Consider the following 21,964-nt stretch of genomic DNA (forward strand, 5'->3'; position numbering starts at 1 on the left):
GCAGCCCAGCCATTAGTGTTTATGAAGTGCTTTGAAACCCTTCAATGGAAAACATAGAAGTGCTAAGGATTAGCAACAAAGGCTACCACAAACATATCAAACCTGTCCTCTGCCCTCTACCATGGTTTCTCATAGAATTTCAAATAAAATTCTTAGTCCTTAGTCCTGGGCTCTGGATATCTAAAGATTGTCTCATGATTTGGAATGAAGACCATGGTTGACAACTACCATCCTGTGGCTTAGTGGAACTCTCAACAATAAGAGTAAAGCTTGTCTGTGCAGAAGACAGAACTTTCTCCGTTGCAGACTGAGACTGTGGAATGAACTCCTCCAGGAACTAAGAACCATCTTGAACCGCATTGCTTTCCACTACAAGAGCAAGGCACATTTCTTTGACCTTGACTTCTCTACTATAAACCCATAGCAACAGATAGATTTATATTTTTTTAAAAATACACTACCAAAACAAGACACTCTACTGAAAACTCTTCTCACTCTGTGGAGAGGATGAGAGAACAAACAGTGTGTGACAGATTTGTAATCATGTTGCTTAATGCACTGTTGGAAGATGCTCAGATACTAATTGATTAATACATTATAAAAACCTATATAGCATTTTCACTTCTAACTGGGAGACCTGGAAATAGTAGCATGGTGCACACAGTTCATTTGTACTAGTCTGTGGCTGACTGGCAACTACTGTATTGTGTAAGCCTTAGCAGACGTTAACCATTGGGATAATTTTTATTATTAGCTTCTTATTTAACTGAATTTAATTAAAACTGTACTGTGATTAATGAAAGAATGTCTTCCAGTTTTTACTAAGGACTACTGTCGATGTGTATTGCATCGAACTTAAACATACTCAAGAAAAGAGGAAGATTCTGATGATATCAGTAACTCATGGATTGCTCTGGGTCTGGTTGCTATTTTAACTAAAACACAGACAAGGCCACCAATGAGAATCATGTACTGGAAGGGAAGTAGGAATGTGTAAGACTAAAAGTCAATGACTATTTATCTTTCCATAGCACTCTGAATAACATTCCGTTTACATTTCTTATTGCAAGTACCCTGTATCTTGCATCTGGAGACACACACACACATTTTATGTCCGCTAATGGAAACATTTAATTTTCAATGTATTTGATCATGTTCAATTGCAGATATATTGATAACTTACAACTCAACAGGCTATAAATTCTCAGTCCTTAGAGAAACAGTTTTGAAATATTTTGAAGTATATTAATTAGTTGGATAAAGTAATATTTGTACTTTGGCAGTTTTGAGGATAAATTGTAAGAATAATGCAGCACTCGGTTTGCAAGGAGGCCATGTCCCTTTGGGATTTGCCAGGATGATGATACATGAAAAATGCAGAATAGTTATACTTCTGCACAAAATGCAAACCAAACAAGAAATCATAGAAATACACACTTTTGATATTATTCAGGATATGCATCTGTCTGAGAAACAGCTTCTGAGATGCTACAATAATAAATTCCTATCCAGAAGACTATCTGGCTGCCGGATAGATAAATAGATTAGATTTATAAAAAAAAATTTTCTGTGATATGTGGACGATACAGAATACGATGTGATGGTGGTGTACTATAAATGTTTTAGTCGCTCTAATTTGAAATGAGTGGCATAACTCACTTGTGGCTTTGCCAATCGTGATTACATCAAATTCATAACAGTAAATCTTTGTCACACTATACTTTCATGTAGTTGTGTCCTCTCTGACATTTCCTATCATTCTGAGTGTTAATAGTGCAACTTGTAATGTTCTGCAAATGTAGATTTTTGTGTGGAGAATTTAATGTAACAAAGGGAAAATTAATTGTCTGGTGTACACTGCTTAATGTAATTTTAATTTAAGAGGGAAACTTTAAAAAAAAGTTTTTCTTCAGATCTTTAACAATTGGTCTTTGTTAGTTAGGAATAATGTTGATAATTTGGCAGGGACCTGAATGCCACACTCAAATTGCATAAAATGAAGCTGATTGCTGCAGCTACAAGTTCATATAGAGAAGTGGACTGTGATGTGAGAATGAAGAAAACGATTCTTTCTGCGATTCCTCACCAAAGACTCAACCAGAAAAAAGTAGTAATCTAATGCTACACACTTTCTCTGCTTCATTGTTCAGCTTCTATCTAGAACCTTCCTCAAATGGCCCCTGTAATTGTTTAAGTACCAGTCATCTAGTCTCATATCAACTCCTAACCCACTTTTGTTCTATAAAATATATTTAACAAGAATTAACGTTAGATTATACATCCAATTTTCACCAGCTTCAACACTTGTCCAGATTGTCATGTTCTGACTGTGTTCCACAGCCTAATTATGTCTTCTGTGAAAAAGTTTCTCCTTTTATCACTTTTGGATTTACCACCTTTCAATGTAATTGAATATCCCCTTCTATTCTTGAGATAGCGAGACAGAATCTCCCAGTCTACCTTGGCCAGATCATTAATTATTTTGTATATTTTTGTCACATCCCCTGTTATCAGGGCCGGCTCCAGGCACCAGCTTAGCAACCATATGCTTGGGGCGGCCACTCTGGAGAGGGGTGTCACGTCCAGCTATTCGGCAGCAATTCAGCGGAGAGTCCCTCACTCCCGGTCAGAGCGAAGGACCTCCCGCTGAATTGCCGCAGATCGCGATAGCGGCTTTTTTTTTTTTTTTTTTTTTGCTGCTTGGGGCGGCAAAACCCCTGGAGCCGGCCCTGCCTGTTATTCATCTTTGCTAATATAAACAATCCTAGGCTACTCAAGAGTTTGTCCATGACTCTAATTGTTCTTATTGACCCCCCTATGTATCTCTTCTTATTCTTCAAAATCCTTTGTGAAATGGGCGATAATGGTCCTGATGAGGCTGCACCATGTATACAATCGCATATTTTCTGTATTATTCTTCACTCTATTCCTTATGCAGCCTAACATTTTGTTTGCTTTTTTTTTTATCTCTACCTGCACATTGATCAAGGATCTTTATTGAGCTGCGGACAATAATGCCCATGTCATTTTCCTAAACTGACACAATTAATTTAAATCACATTACACAGAATCGTAGGACTGTAAGGGACCTCAAGAGGTCATCATGTATAACTAGTTTGATTTTTCCCTCTAATGAACATTAATATTTATAAATGCAAACTAATAATCAAAGGTTAACTTAATTTTCCTTCATGTTGCCCGTTCATCTAGTTTGGGTAGGTTCCTCTGAAGATTTCAATCTTCCATGGCCCTGACTAACCTGAATAATGTTGTCATCTGCAAATATTGACATCTCATTGCTTACCTCCGTTTTCAGATAATTAATAAATATATTAACCAATATTGGTTCTAGTACAGAATTGAATGACATTCTGCTGCTAACCTTTTGTCATGAAGGATTTTGACCATTCATTCCTTTACTGCTTCCTGTCTCTTAGCCAATTTTTCATGCATGACAATACTTTACCTCTCACTTCAGACTTAGTTTCCTCACTGGCCTCTTGCGAGAGACTTTGCCAAAGGTCATTTGAAAGTCTAAGTAAATTGTCACCAATTATCCTTATCCACTATTTTAACTAGCTCGTTCTAAGAATTATAAATGCATAGTGAGGCAAAATAGTTATCTCTTCCTTCAGTGAAGGAAAATGATTTATAATTATTTTCAGCTTTGCTTCCCCTTGGATTAAATATTGAATATATAATCACTGCTAAACTCTGTTGCAGTTAGAAATCTGGCAAACCCTTCTTTCCACTCAGGCCACTCCATTGGCCTATCACACTGAAAGCCTGGTGGAGAGTTGAAATTTGGTATTTAATTTTCCTTTCATTTATGCTGGTTCAAAATGAGTCAACTTCTGACACTGTGCCATGTGACAACAGGAAGGATTGCTTTCTTGTAACACCAAACACAGAACTTTTATTAGTATCAGAAAAACAGTATTTGCTTGTTATGGTGCAATCCCTAACATCATTCCCTCTCATTTTCTGCTTTAAGAGGTGGAAGTGGGGGGCTTCTGTGTGGAATCTTCCCCAATCCCTTCTGCCTGGTTTCCTGCTATAGATTTTAAAAAACAGGGCACACAGCCTCATAAAAATCATTCCATGCTCCATCTTGATTTACTGTGGTCTGCTCAGACAGAACTTTTCATCCTGGGACCTGTCATCACTACAGGCAGTACTTTTCTCTTTTAGAAATGATGTATGTATAGCAGGCGGGGCAGGGTTTGGATGGTAGTTCATGGATTAGCCGGTATATGTACACATCTCTGAAATGAGCTGTGAACAAAGCAGTAACTGACTTCAGTGAGGCAGAGGAGAAAAAACAGCCAGTTAATTAAGGAGAGAGATCAATGTTTGTAAAGCAGGCCGAAGATGAACAGTGGTGCTGGAACTAGAGGTTCTGGGAGTGCTGCTGCACCCACCAGTAGTAACAAAAACCAAATACATGATTTCCATCATCAGCACCCCCACTATAAAAATTGCAGCACCCCTGAAGATGTATAAATGTGAACGATGAATTATTACAGGGACTCAAGTGGTCTGGAACAGAGTAAGCAGGCTCCCCAAGAGGCGTGAGTGGAAACGGGCCCTAAAAGCAGTCTGAGGTAGCATCCAGGGATGGCCCTTCGAGATGTTCCACGTGTTTAATGTATTGTGGACTGGAACCTGCCCCACTGAACTTGAGTGATGGGGAAACAATGACTGGCGAGGGCTATGAGTAGCTACATCCCCCCCCGCCCGCTCCTTCCTTTTTCTCTGTGGCGACCAACCGTAGCAAGAGGGTGCGCGCGCCTCAAGCCCTCGACCCCCGGCAGTTGAGCGCGAGCTCTTCCACTGTCACCGGCGGTTAGGCAGTTGAGATCGTTGGGTCCGTCAGGCCGGGCGCGCGCGTAGTCACTTGCGCAGCAGATTGTTCTATCGCAGGCGGGCGCGAGCGGTCGTTCATCACCCCGCGCCTGCGCGGTGGGCTCACCCCCCCTACAGATTGAGGAATTTATGCGCATGCGTTTTCTCCCTTCCTTCTCTGTTTGTGGCGGTGTCTGCTGTTCCCTCCTCCTCGGGTCAGGTAGCCGCTACTGAATGACAGTAATCCAGACCGGGTGAGCTGCAGCAGCGGCCCCGAGCGCGGGAGCCCGCGTGGCGGACGGAGTGGTTCCTTCCTCGCTCCGTCTCCTCCGCAGGTAAGCCAGGGGATGCACCCCCGCCACACACACACTTCCCCGACGTGAGGGAGGCCGCCGGGCCGGTGCCGCCTCTCCGGGAGTTGCGGCTGGGTATTGTCCAGCTCCTCAGTTCTCCGCAGCCCTGGAAGGAGGATAAGCCTCTGCTTGGATTCTGGGCCGCAGGGTTGCCGGGCGGGGATTGGAGGCGCACGGTCCCCTCCCAGATCCGGGGAGGGTCCGGACCCCCCAGCTCGGGCGCTCTGGAGTTGGGGATGGGATCACTGACTCCACCCTCCACCCACACCCAGGCGTGTGGTCCCCCTCACCCCAGAGACACGCCTGGGCGACGGGGGAGTTGGACTCCGTCCCTGGGCGGTGGTGGCATGGGGCGCGCGGTGGGTGAAACGGGGGTAGTTACGGCTTAAGCCTGGCCAGGCCAGGGCAAAGCGTGCGCTGTGTGAATGGGGCTGGAGCGCCCAATTCCCGCCCGTGTGTGAACATGCCGGGGGGACCGACCATCTCCTAGGGTGGGATGGGGCTGAGAGCGCTTGTGAGCTGGGCGTAGGGAGCGTCCCCGACTCAGCCAGCCCACCCGCCGTTTGAATGGGGCTGCGCGATGGCAAGAGGGGTATGCGAAGCGGCTTAAGCCCTAGCCTAGGATGGGTTGGAGAGTGAGAGACTGGCTCCCTGCTAGATGGGAATAGGGAATATGGGTCAAAAGGCACATGTTGGGAAGGTGGGCTACCTTGGCCTGCCCCCCGTGCCAGACTAAAGGACCCACAGTTTGAAAGGGCCTGACTCTTGGCCAGGTTAATGCGCCGGTGTTCCGAATCGGTCTGTGTGTGTGATCGCTAGATGGGGATACACGGTAGCTCAAACCCGGTGCGAGTAAGAGCGTGCATGGTTTGAATGAAGCTTTTGCTTATTGACAGCAGTATGGAATGGTCGGTCTATGTGTTAAGAGAATTAGAGCTTTTGCGGTTTGAATGCATTAGTTGTGAGGTGTAGGTACAAGGTAACTAAGATAGTCTTGTTGATGAGTTAAAGCACCCAGGGTTTGAATGGGTCTTTGTGATCGTGAGATGGGGTTATGGAGCAGTTTGGATTGCAAGATGGATTATAGCATGCACTCTTTGAATTAGGATGGGTTGCGATGGGTTTGGAGTGCTGCACTATCATAGAGACTTTTATAAGGAAGAGGGAAAGTTTGGGTGGCAGAATTCTGAAGTTAAACACTCCTGATGCCACTGGCCTGCACTTGGAAACCACTGCAGTAGAACAGAAATAGGTATTGGGTCATAGACACTAGTCCTTTTGGACATGGTGGTTCTGGGAGGGATGTGTAGGCTAAGCAAAGAATTCGATGTAACTATCTCAGGCAGACTAGTGACAGACAACCATTTGCTCTTAAATGAGCAGTTGGAGACTCCTTCAGTTACCGTTTCACACAGACAGTCCAGTATATTCAGAGAGCTGCATTCTCAGAGGAGGCAGTTTAGCACAGCAGTTACTTTGTTTGGGATGGTAGGGGGAAGGGAAAACTGTGTGCTAATATAGACAGAAAAGAGGCAGATGAGACACTGGATTCCAATTGAAGAGAAAATAAAGTGAGAAAAATAAATATCTGGATAATAGAAAATTCATGAACTCTTGCAGTTCTACTGTTTACTGGGTTCATTTCAAGATTGGCAGTTGCTATAGGGAACTATTTTAATGGAGTTAACTTTTTTAGGTTTCTTTGAGGAACCTCTGATGCTAGATTTCAGCAAGCAGTGGTTCGGTACTTGTTTACATAAAGAACTCCTCAGTCCATGGTGTGTTCTGTGTGGTATTGCTTGCCACTCTTCCACAAGCCAGAATACTGTACAAAGAGGCCCTCATAAAAGAGAGGCTACTTTCTGGTAATTGTTGTATGAGAGTTGCCTCTGTGCATTCACACTTTCCCTTTCCTTGAGATTCTTAACATACTATTTGGCTCCATGAGAAGGAACTGAGGTGTTTGGTGGCCGTCTGATGTCTATAGAGGGTGACCATGTAGTCCCAAAGAACACTGCTTTGCTAGGGATTCCAAGAGCTTGATGCCAATGGGCGCCAACCCCCAAGTGGGAATACACAGAAGCAACTCTCAAAGAATATCAGTTACCAGCAGGGTGGATTTGATTTAAATCAATTTGATTTAAATCATGACTTAAGTCACTAGTTAGGAAGACTTGATTTAATCATGGATTTCTACATAGAAGTGCATTCTTGTTGGTTGTTATAACCTTAATACATATTCTTCACAACTCAGAGATGGAGGTATGTTTCATTTTTAGAAGGTACACACTATACATTTTAAAAGTGATTTATTTTGAAAACTTTTCAGATTAGTTTTATACCTATATCAGACAATATATGATTGTTTGGTTATTTCATTTACCAAAGATAATGAAGCAGATATTTATGAAGTCATTGGGAGGTGAACTATCTCCAATTCACCAGGTTAATCATTAATATTTGGAGGATTTTCTTGCCATGCTGTATTAGGAGGAAAACACCACCAGACAGACATCTAAATTGTTTATTTAACTAAAACAACAATATTATGTATTCTGGATTTTTTTTCTTCAGTGGCAAACATACAGAATTTTAACAAAACAAGCATATGAATTTTTGAATGTAGTTAAACATTCAAGTTTTTTAAAATCAGGTTTGTTATTGTTAATCATTTTTAACTAAAATAATTGAATGAAATATTTAAAAAAACCCAAATTAAGTCATCTCTGCTAGCCAGGTCAACATGAGAAACTTAAAATATTGGCATCTGTAGCTAACTCAGTTATCTTCACCTTCATTTTCTTGTTTGCTCATAATCTGGAAAAGCAAAATAAAACAAGCTTTCTTGCTTTTTCAGGTCCCAAACGATTTCTCAGTTTGGAACAAATTAGTCCAAAGGAAGAAAATATTTTTTCTACTCCAGCAGAAAAAACTGCTCTTTAAAAGTGAGATTATCACTTCAACAGTCTCTGAATCCAAGTACTTAAGTGTCTTCCACCAGTTCACTGGTATGACTTTCTTTAAAACATCATCAGCAAACATATATTTCTTGAATGGTTCTTATTCCCAAACTGGGTCTCTTTTACAATCTGCTGCCATGGTAGGTTTTCCCTTCTAGTGAGAGAATGGTACGGTAGATCTCAAATCAATGAAGGCTACACTCAGAAAGACCTCAAGAGTTCTGGAATAGGCTGCTCGAAAGGTTTCTCTTTTGTTTCTACTGCCCGTCCCTCCCTTCTCACATTTATCTCCAGATTTCTTCTTGTCTAGATCTGTTCTGCCACCAACAATCTTCTATTTATTGAATTTTCTGAAACTTTGCACTTTTAGAGAGAGGTAAGGGATTGTCTCTCTGTACACAAATTTGCAGAGGGACAATAGGGTTGAGATCTGTTATTTCTCACTTCTCTATATTATTTATTTAAAAACATTTTTGCTGTTAAGAAGCACGTTATCCTTGGAGACACAAATCTGCCGTTTGAGAACTGCAAAATTGAGCATCTCTGGTGGTATCTTCTAGACCAGTGGTTCTCAGAGTTGGTTTGCCGCTTGTTCTGGGAAAGTCCCTGGTGGGCCTGGCTGGTTTGTTTACCTGCCGCGTCTGCAGGTTCGGCTGATCATGGCTCCCATTGGCCGTGGTTCACCGCTCCAGGCAAATGGGGGCTGCGGGAAGTTGTGTGGCCAGATGTACTGGCCATCCTTCCCGCAACCACCATTGTGTGGCCAGATGTACTGGCCATCCTTCCCGCAGCCCCCATTGGCCTGGAGCGGCGAACCACAGCAAGTGGGAGCCGTGCTCAGCTGAACCTGCTGATGCGGCAGGCAAACAGACCAGCCCGGCCCACCAGGGGCTTTCCCTGAACAAACAGTGGACTGACATTGAGAACCACTGTTCTAGACTGAGCACTGAGTCCTGTTGCGTAGATAGAAAGATTAACCTAAATAATCTATGCAGAAGCCCTTGGAACTCTATAAGATTGTGTCCCTAATCCATGAACTATTGGAACTCATTCACAAAACTTTTCTTAAACATTACATTAATATATTGTCGCATACTATAGAATTAGAATTTTTAATCCCTATTCCATGATGAGATATCTTCGAGCTATAAAGTATCTTAATTAAAACTATCTTTAACTATATTTTTCCTCAAAAAGCATTTTATCAAAAAAATCCAAATTAAGTTTAAAAAAAAATCTGATTGTTTTTGATTTTTTAAATCATTGATTTTTTTATCCACCCTGGTTACCAGTAAGTAACCTGTTGTTCTTTTAAATTTTATTTTTGTCTTTATTAAAATGGAGTATTAGGACTTTAAGATACCTAGATTTTTTTTTTTTTTAGTTAAACGTTTCTCTTGACACACTCCAGATCTTTCATCAGTATTTGGAATTGATACCTGATGCATATCTTTCTAAAACCATAATTTCCCCCAAAATAAAGAAGAGGAAATCCCAGATTTCAGAAGTTTCAGTTTCTATTTGAGATAGCTCAGGCAATGGCATACAGCTTTAGGATGAGGTTTCTGGTTTTATTTCCATTAATTAAAATTAAACAGACTCTATTACTGCAAAACTCTTATCAAATTATGAAAATTACTGAAAAATACATTACTAATGTCTAATAATAATTTTATTTTTCCTGGCTTAAACAGGTATTTAGGACAGTGTCCTAAACAGGTAGTTTACCCTGTCCTAAACTATTTTTTCTCATGAAATTACCAACCCTGTAAATTGTATTTTTTAAAGAATTGGTTGGGACCAAATCTCTGTCCCGCTGAAGTTTATGAGAATTTTGCCACTGATTTCTGTGTGACCAAGATTTGGTTCTTGATTGATTTTTTACCTACTCAGAACTTTGAGCCAATTGAACTCCTGCTTTCCATTTGAATTGAAAACTTTGCTTTAGGGCTGGGTGGTGTAATCAATCTAATTACTTGGCTTTTGTGTGAACTAAGGCATGCATGTACTATATTTCACTACAAACACATCATGACATGTTTCTGTTTTGAGAGTCTTTTACAGTCCTGTATTTGACAGTGTTATAAAAGAAAATTTTTAAGAAGATACTTAAAAATGCCTCCTGAAACTATTTGGAAAGTATACAAACTAAGTTGTATAAATAAAAAAATTTAGACTCGTCTGACAGCAGGTTTGTGTCCCAAAAGCCGAATCAGACAAATTTAATGTGTTGGCTCTGATGGAGAGAATGTTAGGGAGAGACCAATATTTATCCATAGTTATATTTGCAACAGGGCTGTCATCAGAAGGCTGATCTTTTTTGCTCTTCATTTAACTAATAAGAAAAAAGATCCTCAAAAATCTTTGTTTTCAAAATTTTAAGGTTAACTGTCAGGGTAAAGAAAAGAGCCTCTTTTTTTTTTTTGGAAAAGCTGAAGAAAATTAAACATACCTTTTTACAAAGGAAATGATTTAAACTGGACATTCTGGAATTTTTGTTAAGTGTCTGCCCTTATATATTGGGCGGGAAAGTCAAATTAAATTTGGGAATCACTTGGTAGTTTTTATAATAATCCCATGACTAGGTCAGTTTTCAAGCAAAGAAAACAAATACACAGTATTTTGTTAAGATTTTCAGAGAAAATACATGAATCTTTGTTGTAGCTAGTGGAGTGAAAAAAAATGATGAGTTTGTCATCAAATCGGATGTGAAATACTTTGCGTGAGCCCTTTGTGTTAGGAAGCTTTTGTATGTCAGTGGATTGAAGAAGTAGAGAATTTACTCCTGCAGATATTAGGCTTCAGTACAAAACAATACATGCACTGAATGATGGTCCTCATATTTACCTAGCTCCACACTCTCATTCCTCTCCTCAGATGCAACTGAGCGTATGGTCCATGATCTGCATTTCCTTCCGGTTGGCTAAATCCGTGCAATGCTTATCAGATCCCCAATGAAAGTTATGGAATTGAGAGATATGGTGGGTTAAGGCAGTATATTCTAAGATCAGTGTCTCAAGCAGTGCTTGAAAGCACAGTCTGATTACATCAGCTGAGTGTGTGTGCGCATGTGGGATCTCACTCTTATTTTTGTAATAAGTATTCTTATCACAAAGAGGACATAAATTTTGTTTAAGCACATTACTTTTCATATGATGCCTGTCCAGTGAATTTAATAAATTGTTATAAGGAGAATGTCATAGGGACTGTTATAATTTAGATCCATTATGCAGTAAAAAGATTATTTGGTGTAAATAAAAGCTCTCTGTATAAATATACCCATATAAGGACTGGTTATTCCTCACTCAGTCGTTGCCGGTAACACGTTTGGTTGCTATTTACCAGATGTTCCAAAGTTAAAATTAATAAGGTGCTTCAAATGAGAAATGTCTATGTATTGTGAAGAATGAAAAGGATTAAAAATATTTTTAATTTTTATTCTTAAATTAGGATAAAGTTTCAGTTGAACTTCTTCCCCATTTACTGCCTCTTGAAATCTGAATTTTGATACAAAAGTTAAAAATATAAAAGTAAACTTAAGTAGGAGTATCAGTAATGTATTAAGATGAAATTCATCACAGTTCTCTTGCACACATGATTAATAACTGACAACACTTGGGTATTTTTGTAAGGTTGTATAATTGAATAAGATGTAGAGCAGAGAATCTGTTTCTAAGAATATACAGTGTATTTTAATTGCTAAATAAAATTCCCGTTATGTTTTTATAGCTCATTAGACACAGTAAAATAAAGTTGGTAAATTATGAAGAGAGGAGGACTACTTTGGATTGATATAGAAATATATTATGATTAGAAGGGGGCAGATTCCCTGTCACTTTGTCAGTTAGGTAAGATTGTGGGGGGACAACTCCCATGGTACCTAGATGCCTTTTATCTCTTTGACCCGTATCAATCTAATATAGTCCTGCCTGTTGCACAGACATTGCATTGGTCCATCTCCTGACAATAGATGAAGACCAGGTGTCCATGCTGGAGAAAGTAGATCTATCAACTATCTTTGATAAGGTGATGCTGACTCACCTATGAACCCTTATGGGGTGGATGGGACTGCTCTTCAATGGCTTTGTTTTTTTCCCTCTTGGACAGATCTCAATGGGTAGTTGTGGGCAATTCTCCCTCTTCTTGGAGAGCTGTCCTGTGGGGTGCTGCATGGTACCATTTTCACCCCTTTTGTTCAATGTGTATATGGAGCCATTAGGAGAATTAAGCTTTTTCAGTGTGCTGTTGACACCCAACTGTAGGCTTCTCTCATATCTGTCTGGGATGATGCAGTTCAGCTCCTCAGGGTATGTCTACATCTACAGTTTTGCAGCGCTGGTTGTTACAGCTATATTAGTACAGCTGTATAGGGCCAGCGCTGCGGAGTGGCCACACTTACAGCAACCAGCACTGCAAGTGGTGTTAGATGTGGCCACACTGCAGCGCTGTTGGGCGGTTTGCAGGGGGGTTCGGGGAACGCGAGAGCAAACTGCGGGGAAGGAGACTTGCTTGCGGGGGGGTTTGGGGAATGCGAGAGCAAACCGCAGGGAAGGAGACCTGCTTGCAGGGGGGTTCGGGGAATGCGAGAGCACACCGCGGGGAAGGAGACCTGCTTGATTACCAGAGAGGCTTCCTCAGGTATGCTGGGATACCTGCTTATTCCACGGAGGTCAAGAAAAACGCTGGTGAGTGTCTACACCTGATGACCAGCGCTGGATCACCAGCGCTGGATCCTCTACACCCGAGGTTCGACCGGGTGTACGGCCAGCGCTGCAAACAGGGAGTTGCAGCACTGGTAATGCCCTGCAGGTGTGTACACCTCCTAAGTTGCAGCGCTGTAACCCCCTCACCAGCGCTGCAACTTTGTGGTGTAGACAAGGCCTCAGTCAGTGTCTAACTGAGAGTGGAACATGGGTGAGAGTAAGCTGGCTGAGGCTCCACTCAGATAAGACTGACATGATGATGATGGGTTGGAGTAAACAACTGAAGAGACATTGAAGGTATATAATCAGCCTCCATGATTAAAGAAGCACATCTGCGGTTAGTTAATTGAGTTTGCAACTGAGGGGTGATATTTAGATCCCCAGTTGTTGTTTGCAAGTCAGAATTACAGCAGTGTCCCAGTCAGCTTTTCAATGCATCTGGCCTGGAAGTTGCAGTCTTTCCTTTGAGCTGTGATGCTTCCTACTGTTATCTATGCTTTTGTCACCTCTAATATTAGACTACTGCAATACGCTCTGCATGGGGACTACATCTTAAAACCATTTGGAGACTGAAGTTGGTGTAGAATACAATGGCTTGCTTATTGAGTGGGTCATTTCACTAGGAGCACATGACATCAGTGCTCTGGGATCTGCACTGGTTGCCCATTTAGTTCCAGATGGAGTTTAATGTGTTGGTTGTGACCTGAAACTGCCTGGCTCCCTATGCCGTATTGCTACTGCTTTGATTAGCAGGGGTTCTCAAGTTGGATCCCCCTTGTTATAAAAGAAGGGGGCTGGCTGTTAGAGCATTCTCCTAAGAGGACTCTGTCTCTGAAACTTGCTCCCCCTTCTTGGCCTGAATTTGGGGATTCCCTGGGCATGCTGCTAAAAATCCTTATTTGATAGGGTCTTTGGAAAAGACTGAGGGTTTGCTTTCTAGATTATGACTGGCTGGCTAGCTGAGTTCCTGGAGAAGTGATTTCAGTGATGTTGAGATTTAATTTAAATGCATTTATTTTATAATTAAGGCTCTTAGAGCCAGAGGTAGGTGTCTTTAATATTTTAAATCTAAATAAATAAAATGTATGCCAGAATAGTTAAAGCAATATAACACTCTTGTGAATGCAATTATACCAATATAAAGGTGATTTATACTGGTGTAGGGGAATAAGCTGTAAGGCATCTTTATTCAACTGCATTCACACGAATGCATGTGAACTGGATGGATTTTATTGTAAGGTAGCTGTCAGCACTTCAGACAAAGTCAAAAGCAGGTTTTGGCCATATCCATAGTAGGTCTTTTAGCTGGTATAATAATATTGGTTAGGAGTGTTCTTCTTTATAATTTTATACCAGCAAAAAGTCATAGAGTAGGCTCAGTTATTCTGGCAAAAAAGTCCGTTTGCCAGTGTAATTTATTTCATTTGGGGAACTGACGTAAGCTATACTGGGAAAAGCGTTAGTATAAGCTGTCCCCCCGCCCCCTTGTATGCAGGAGATGGGATGGGATTTGCCGGTATAGCTAACAAACCTTTTCTAATGTAGATAAGGCCTTGTTCGTCCCCATGAATCGCAGTCAGTCACTTTTTTGTCCACAGAGTTTTTACAAATACAAAAGGAAAAAGAAATGCTCACCTTCTAAGGGCTTGTCTCCACTTACAGGGGATTGATGCGTGGTGATCGGTCCACTGGGGGTCAATTTAGCAGGTCTAGACCCGCTAAATCGATTACTGATTGCTCTCCCATCAACTCTGGTATTCCACCGGAACGAGAAGCATAAGGTATGTCGATGGGAGAGTTTCTCCCGTCAACCCAATGTGGTGTAAACATCACAATAAGTCAACCTAAGGTACGTCAACTCCGGCTACATTTTTCACGTAGTTGGAGTTGCATAACTTAGGTTGACTTAGTCCCATAGTGTAGACCTGCCCAAAGTAACAGCAACCTGTACAGAATTCCTGTTTGGGATTTTCTTATGCCTTTGAATTGCTCTTCTGGTGCCTAGACACCACCCTGGTTGGCGTTTTACAAATACCGAGGGTATGGCTACACTTACAGTTTTGCAGCGCTGGTAGTTACAGCTGTGTTAGTACAGCTGTGTAGGGCCAGCGCTGCAGAGTGGCCACACTTACAGCAACCAGCGCTGCAGTGTGACCACATTTACAGCACTTGCAGCGCTGTTTGGAGTGGTGCATTGTGGGCAGCTATCCCACAGAGCACCTCGTCCCATTTTGGCGCTGTGGCTTGTGGGAAGGGGAAGGAAGTGTGCGGGTCTTTCCGCTTCCTGTTCCAGCGCCCCGTGGTGCTTTGCTACACATTCCGAGCAGTTTGGTGGCATTGTGATTCTGCAGCGCGATTTCTGCGGTTTTTGTTATAAATGGAGCCTGAGCTGCTGAGGACCTTGCTGATGAATGTTGCCAGCACATCATGCATGGCAGTGGAGCTATTCCTTCAGCTGCAAAGTGAGAGTGACAGTGACTGTGAGGAGTCAGACGATGATATTGAATCGCCTGACGGTGAAGACACTAAATTGCTTGTGGCAGCAACAGACGTGCTCAGCACCGTGGAACGGCGCCTTTGGGCTCAGGAAACCAGCACTCAGTGGTGGGATCAAATCATCCTGCAATCCTGGGATGACGAGCAGTGGCTGCAGAACTTTCGGATGAGAAAAGCCACTTTCATGGCACTGTGTGCTGAGCTCGCCCCTACCCTGCGGCGCAGGGACACGAGATTGAGAGCTGCCCTGCCAGTGGAGAAGCGGGTGGCTATTGCAATCTGGAAGCTGGCAACTCCAGACTGCTTCCGATCGGTGGCGAACCAGTTTGGAGTGGGAAAGTCTACCGTTGGAATGGTGCTGATGCAAGTTTGCACAGCCATTAATCGCACCCTGCTAAGAAGAACTGTGACTCTTGGGAATGTGCAGGACATTGTGGATGGCTTTGCAGAAATGGGTTTCCCTAACTGTGGAGGGGCAATAGATGGGACGCATATTCCTATTCTGTCACCATCCCACCTGGCATCAGAGTACGTTAATCGCAAGGGGTATTTCTCCGTGGTTCTGCAAGCGCTTGTGGATCACCGTGGGCGTTTCACTGACATTTACTCAGGATGGCCTGGAAAGGTGCACGATGCACGCATCTTTCGGAACAGTTCCCTGCTCAGGAGGCTGAGGGCCGGGACTTTTTTCCCAGACCGCAAGATCACAGTAGGGGATGTCGAAATGCCCACTGTGATCCTTGGAGACCCCGCTTACCCCTTAATGCCATGGCTCATGAAACCGTATACAGGGAAGCTTGACAGGAGCAAGGACCAGTTCAACTACAGGCTGAGCCGGTGCAGAATGACTGTGGAGTGTGCTTTTGGCCGTTTGAAAGCCCGTTGGAGGTGTCTTTATGGGAAGCTAGATTTGGGGGAAAGCAGCATCTCCGCTGTTATATCAGCGTGCTGTACCCTCCATAATATTTGTGAAGGGAAGGGTGAAAGATTCAGTGAGGAATGGACCTCCGAGGTTCGACGCCTAGAGGATGAGTTTGCTCAGCCAGAGAGCAGGGCTAATAGGGAGGCCCAGGAAAGGGCTTCAAGGATTAGGGATGCTTTAAGGGAGCAATTTGATGCTGAGAGCCAACAGTAATGTTTGGTGGATTTGATGTGCTTTGCTGTACCTTGGGGTACAATATTTACCACTTTCAGCAATAATATAACGTAGTGAAAAAGAAAAAAAATCCTTTATTCAACATACAGTACATAAAAGGCAAGGGGGTTGGGGTGGTGGACTGTACATTCACAGGTTTGAATATGTCCTATTTTGATCACTATTCAATGTCTGCTGCACTTCAGGATTACTATGCTGCAGGGTAATGGGGGTGGAGTGAACAGGGTAAGAATTATAGTTATCAGGGCTGGTTGGTGATCGTACAGGTGTTGGGGGCAGCTGGGGGTAATAAGAAACTGGCTGCTGGAGAAAGTTGTTTTGTGGAAATACTGGGAAACAAGAAAGAGGGCTTTGGGAGGGCTGTGGGTTACAACGGTACATATTTGTCTGCATGGCTACGAGAGACTCGAAAGACTCAGTTTGGCGAGCCAGGAGGCTTATCATTTGCTTTGTGGTTTTTTTGGCAGACAATTCCTTTCTCCTGCTTTCTGTTTGCCTCCATTCATGTACACTCTGTCTCCATTCATACATTTTCTCTCTCCATTCCTGTGTCTTCCTACTTTCTCTGTTGTAGTGACTCATAACTGATTTGATCAATTCCTCTTTTGATTTTCTGGGATTTCGTCTCAAGTTCTGCAGTCTACGTGAGGCCGGTGATCTGGCTGCATTAGTCAAGGTCACTAGAAAAAAGAGAGAGAGAACCATGTAATACACAGAGGCTACATTGTTTATTATCACACAGTGAAGGACTTTTTAGACTTTTGGTGGCATCCTTCTCACATACCTCACATAACACAGAGAGGGCAGGGAAGCTAAAGTCATGGCGAGCAATGAGGTGAGTGGTTTTCCCCCGAGTTCCCCTTGGGAGTGGGAATGGGTGAGTGAGATGGGTCACTGGGGTTTATCTGCAATGGGTACAGGAGGTAGCTGGTGCCCTGAACAGGGGACAGTAGTGAACAGAAAGGTGGCGAACTGCTGGTGGGGGAGGGCTGGGCTTTGGCTTTCACGCCGTCCTGCTGGTGGTGGTGGTGGGGGGGAACGCACCGCGGTGCTGGATGCCTGCTTGGAGGGGGGTGCATAACACCGGAGCACACCGCGGGGCAAGCTACGTGCTGGGAGGGAGGTGGGGAACACCGGAGCGCACTGCGGGGCTAGCTACGTGCTGGGAGGGAGGTGGGGAACACTGGAGCACACCGCGGGGCTAGCTACGTGCTAGGAGGGGGGTGGGGAACACCGGAAGCCCACCGCGTGGCTTGGCTACGTGCTGGAGGTGAGGGGTGGTAAACAACAGAGTGCAATGGGCTGGGGAAACGCGAACCTGGCGCCCTGCACTCAAGTATCCCTAAATTCTCAACAGGGTTTCCTACTGCCAGACATATCACTGCTGCGTGTTACCTGGGAAGAGAGGAGGGTCTTCTACAGTAATGTGGATACCGCCCTGGCCCCTATGCAGCTTGCCTGTGTGCAGCCATGGTCCTCCCACCCCTCGCTGCACAGTGGATCGGACGAGTTAGCCTGACCGGGACAAGAACCACGGTGGCTCTCCCGATCAGCTTGAGAAAGCAAATTGAAAACGCTCTGGCTGCAACTTTTCAAGAGATAACCGAGGCAGATTACAGAGACGTGATAGAGCAAATCAATGGGCTATTCCACGTTTAGGCATGCATGCAGGCAGCCATAACCCAAACCCTCCTCTCCCAAAACATAAAAATCTGCTTATCCTGAGCATGATCCTCAGTTTCTTCCTCACCATCAACTTTCTGCTGCTGCGACTGGCTAGCCTCCTCCTGGCTTGAGAAGAGCTCCTGGCTGCATGGTACTGGGACTCCGGGGTGTCTCCCTCCACGCCAGTAGCCTCACTGTCGCCTTCCTCTACACCCTCCCCCACTTCTCCCTGCTCTGAACTCTCCATTGTGCTCCTAGGATTGGCGGTGGGGTCCCACCAAGTATGGCATCCAGCTCCTGGTAAAAACGGCAGGTTGTGGGGCAGCTCCTGAGCGGGCGATTTCCCTCATGAGCTTTGCAGTAAGCACTCTCAGCTCTTTTATTTTGACCCTAGCACTGCAACGCGTCCCATTCATGGCCCCTTCTCATCAGGGACCTGCGATATCTGCCCATAGGTATCATAATTTCTCTCTTCTGGAGCGCAGCTGTGCTTGCACAGCCTCCTCTCCCCAAACACTTATGAGGTCCTGCAACTCTGCATTGGTCCCTGCTGGGGCTCATTTGGTGCATGGAGGCATGTTTGCTGATTGATTGATTGATTAATTGCACTCCACACCTGGCTGAGCAAACAGGAAGGAGATTTTTAAATTCCCGGGGCATTTAAAGGAGGGTCAGGTGAGCCCAGGCAGTGGAGTTTGCATGATTACCAGAGAGGCTTCTAAGGTATGCTGGATACCTACTTATGCCACGGAGGTCAATAAAAACGCTGGTGGGTGTCTACACTTGCTGACCAGCGCTGGATCTTCTACACCCGAGGCGCGACCGGGTGTACAGCCAGCGCTGCAACCAGGGAGTTGCAGCGCTGGCTGTGCTGTTGCAAGTGTGGCCACATCCTAAGTTGTAGCGCTGTAACCCCCCTCACCAGCGCTGCAATTCTGGCCTTGGCTACACTCACCTTTACAGCGCTGCAACTGGGGTGTGAAAAAACACCCCCCTGAGCGCTGCAAGATACAGTGCTGTAAAGCGTCAGTGTAATCAGGGCAGCAGCGCTGGGAGCAGCGGCTCCCAGCGCTGCACGCTACACTCGTAAGGGATGTGGGTTTACATGCAGCGCTGGGAGAACTCTCTCCCAGCGCTGCCGCTCTGACTACACTCACACTTCAAAGCGCTGCCACGGCAGCGCTCCCCGCGGCGCTGCCGGGGTAGCGCTTGTGAAATTCCAATGTAGCCATACACTCTGTAGTGTAGCCAAGTCCCTAGTTAAAATACAATGTGAGGGAGCTTGTGAAGGAGAGCAAACCTAATCTAAAACAAATCCAAATGGCAAGTCGATACTCTCCTTGTTTCTGCTCAGTCTTCTGTGAAGTGAATATCAGATATGAAATGGATGTAAGTTCAATTGTAAAGAGAAGGTATATTCTGTTCAGGGATATTAAAAGGCTGGATAATTAAGCTATTTTGGAAGTATAAAGCAAGAGTACAGTCTTTTTATGCTTTTGAGGAAAGTCGGTAATTCCTTCATATTATCACATAATCTTCTTTAGAAAGTGTGCCTGCAGATTGTTCTTTATTGAATGTCTAATTGCATGTAGGGTCTTCTGCTTGTTTTTTAAAAACAAAATGCCAACAGTGCATTTATGAAACTTGGCTCTGCGTGACTAACTTATTGTTACAGTCCAAGTTGCATATATTGCTACAACTTGTGTTTTATTAGTATTTTATTAATGTTTTTGAGAAGTCAAATATCATGACAGCTCCAGGAAAAAGGCAAATTTATTTGAAGTTTTCTTTGAGGAACCTAATTAATATTTCAAAATAAAAGCTAATTCACAAGTACTCTTTCCAGGAGAAATTGCAATTGTGTATAGTAATTAATGTATATGAGACTTCAGTTTGTAGAAAATAGAATGCGCATAACAGATTTTTTCAGATTTATATTTATGGTACAATCACAAGTGCAATGGAACTTGTGCGTTATCAAAAAGAACGAATCGAATGATCTGAGAGGGAAGGAAGTAACTGAAATAATGGCAACAAAATAATTCACAGTTTCTATTGTACATTATGTGTTGGTATTTAAATGTGAATTGAAGAAATAGGATCATATTACGATGATGCAGCTCAGGTAAACTCAACAAAAAATGCTCCTATATGTCTAATGAAACAGTGTGGCTGACTTATGGTAACTTTGAAATCCAGAGTAGACAAGACTGTGGGGAGAAATTTTGGAAATAGCTGTGGATGTTTGGAGCAAAATATATGTTGAAGTTACATCTTATATTTAGGATTTAAGACTCAAATTAATTCCACAAAAGAATCCCAGATTATTAGACTCTGAGAACATATTGTATATTGTGTTTTGAGAGACCCACTGTTTAACCGGTTTTGGTAATGTTGAAGTATTAGTCCTAAACATTCTTTTCAAGTGCTTGCTCATATCCATTCCATTTTAGGTGTGTGCGTGCTGCATGCGCTATCGCCAGAGATATTCCCCAGTAAAAGCAGCAGAGAGTCCTGTGGCACCTTATAGACTAACAGACTTATTGGAGCATGAGCTTTCTTGGGTGAATACCCACTTGGTTGGATGCATGTAGTGGAAATTTCCAGGGGCAGGTGTGTATGTATATGTATATGTATATGTATATATATGCGCAAGCAAGAAGCAGGCTAGAGATACTTTCCCCCAGTAGTATCCATAGGGCTGGCTCTAGTGACCCTTGGAGTCCCACCCCCATATGGTGGCATAAGGGATGCTGCTGGCTCCGGGCCCTTTCTGTTCCTTCTTACCGCCTGTGATGGTTGCTGGAATGACTTTCTCTCCCTTGTGTTTGCAAGACTTCTCCAGTGGTTGAATTTGATTGTTTGTTTGTTTTGTACATAATTAGTATAGTCATGTATAGTTAGCAGAGTTAGATAACGGTCCCCTCAGAGGACCCATCGCTGGGACAGGGCAGTCCTGGTCCCCGAGATGGGGCTCCAGGGGTGCTTGAGCTGACCCTTACAGATACCACTGTGGGGAAAATCTCTAGCAACAGCGCACATGGTGTACACACACCTAACATGGAATGGACATGAGCAACACATCTCAAAGAACAACGCTTATGGAAGGTTAGTAACCGTTTTTATACCTCAGTTTGACGCTTTTATCTTGGTATGAAAACTATTAAATCATGCTATTAATGCAAAAAACTTCCCGCCAAGTGCAATTGTAAGGAAAAACTGAGACTGCTTATAGAATGGGAAATCCACTGTGGGATGGAATCTGTGAATTGATCACCTTGAACAGGTATCACTACCATGTAACAATAGTTTGATGTGTGGCATCAGTGTGATACTAGGAGACATATTTAGCCTTCTTGGAATTGTAAAACTAATCAGGGTAAGTCTGTTCACATTCAAGGTTTGGGATGATTCATATTTTTGATGCAACTGATTTGTCTCTCTAACCTATTGTATACAATCATCAAATTACAAATGCAGTCTCATGGGAAGGCGTAAAGAAAAATTGCTGAGTATGTTCAAAGGCTGAGGGTTGTATGTACAACCTAAAAGTACTTCTTACTCAAGAGATTTATACTACTGCATTTGCTCTCTGAGCCAGCTGGTATTATATTTTTCATAATTTTTTTTTTTATCCTGTCCAATTTCTACAGTTTTACAGACTCTGGCTTTCCCAGTCTCTCCCTAAAACTGTAGTCTTTAGTCAAAAAGGAAATGGGGAGGAATGGAGTTAGAAGACATATGAGGTTTACTAGCCACTTTCCCTTTACCTTTTTGTGGGAAAGA

General features: G+C 43.3%; 1 protein-coding gene across 6 annotated transcripts in view; it reads left to right on the plus strand.

Annotated features, from left to right (window-relative positions):
- The first annotated feature begins 3,997 nt into the window (after positions 1-3,997).
- RALGPS2 (Ral GEF with PH domain and SH3 binding motif 2) overlaps positions 3,998-21,964 on the plus strand; it is a 281,794-nt gene continuing 263,827 nt past the window's right edge. For 3 of the 6 annotated variants that reach the window (XM_030571857.1, XM_030571855.1, XM_030571854.1), the window contains exon 1: positions 3,999-5,180. The gene's annotated coding sequence lies outside the window, so the exon portion shown is untranslated. Of the gene's footprint in view, positions 5,181-21,964 lie in introns of all 6 variants that reach the window. The other 3 variants (XM_030571853.1, XM_030571859.1, XM_030571858.1) reach the window with 2 other exon arrangements.

This window comes from Gopherus evgoodei, chromosome 8, assembly GCF_007399415.2.
Source record: "Gopherus evgoodei ecotype Sinaloan lineage chromosome 8, rGopEvg1_v1.p, whole genome shotgun sequence".
NCBI classification, from domain to species: domain Eukaryota; kingdom Metazoa; phylum Chordata; order Testudines; family Testudinidae; genus Gopherus; species Gopherus evgoodei.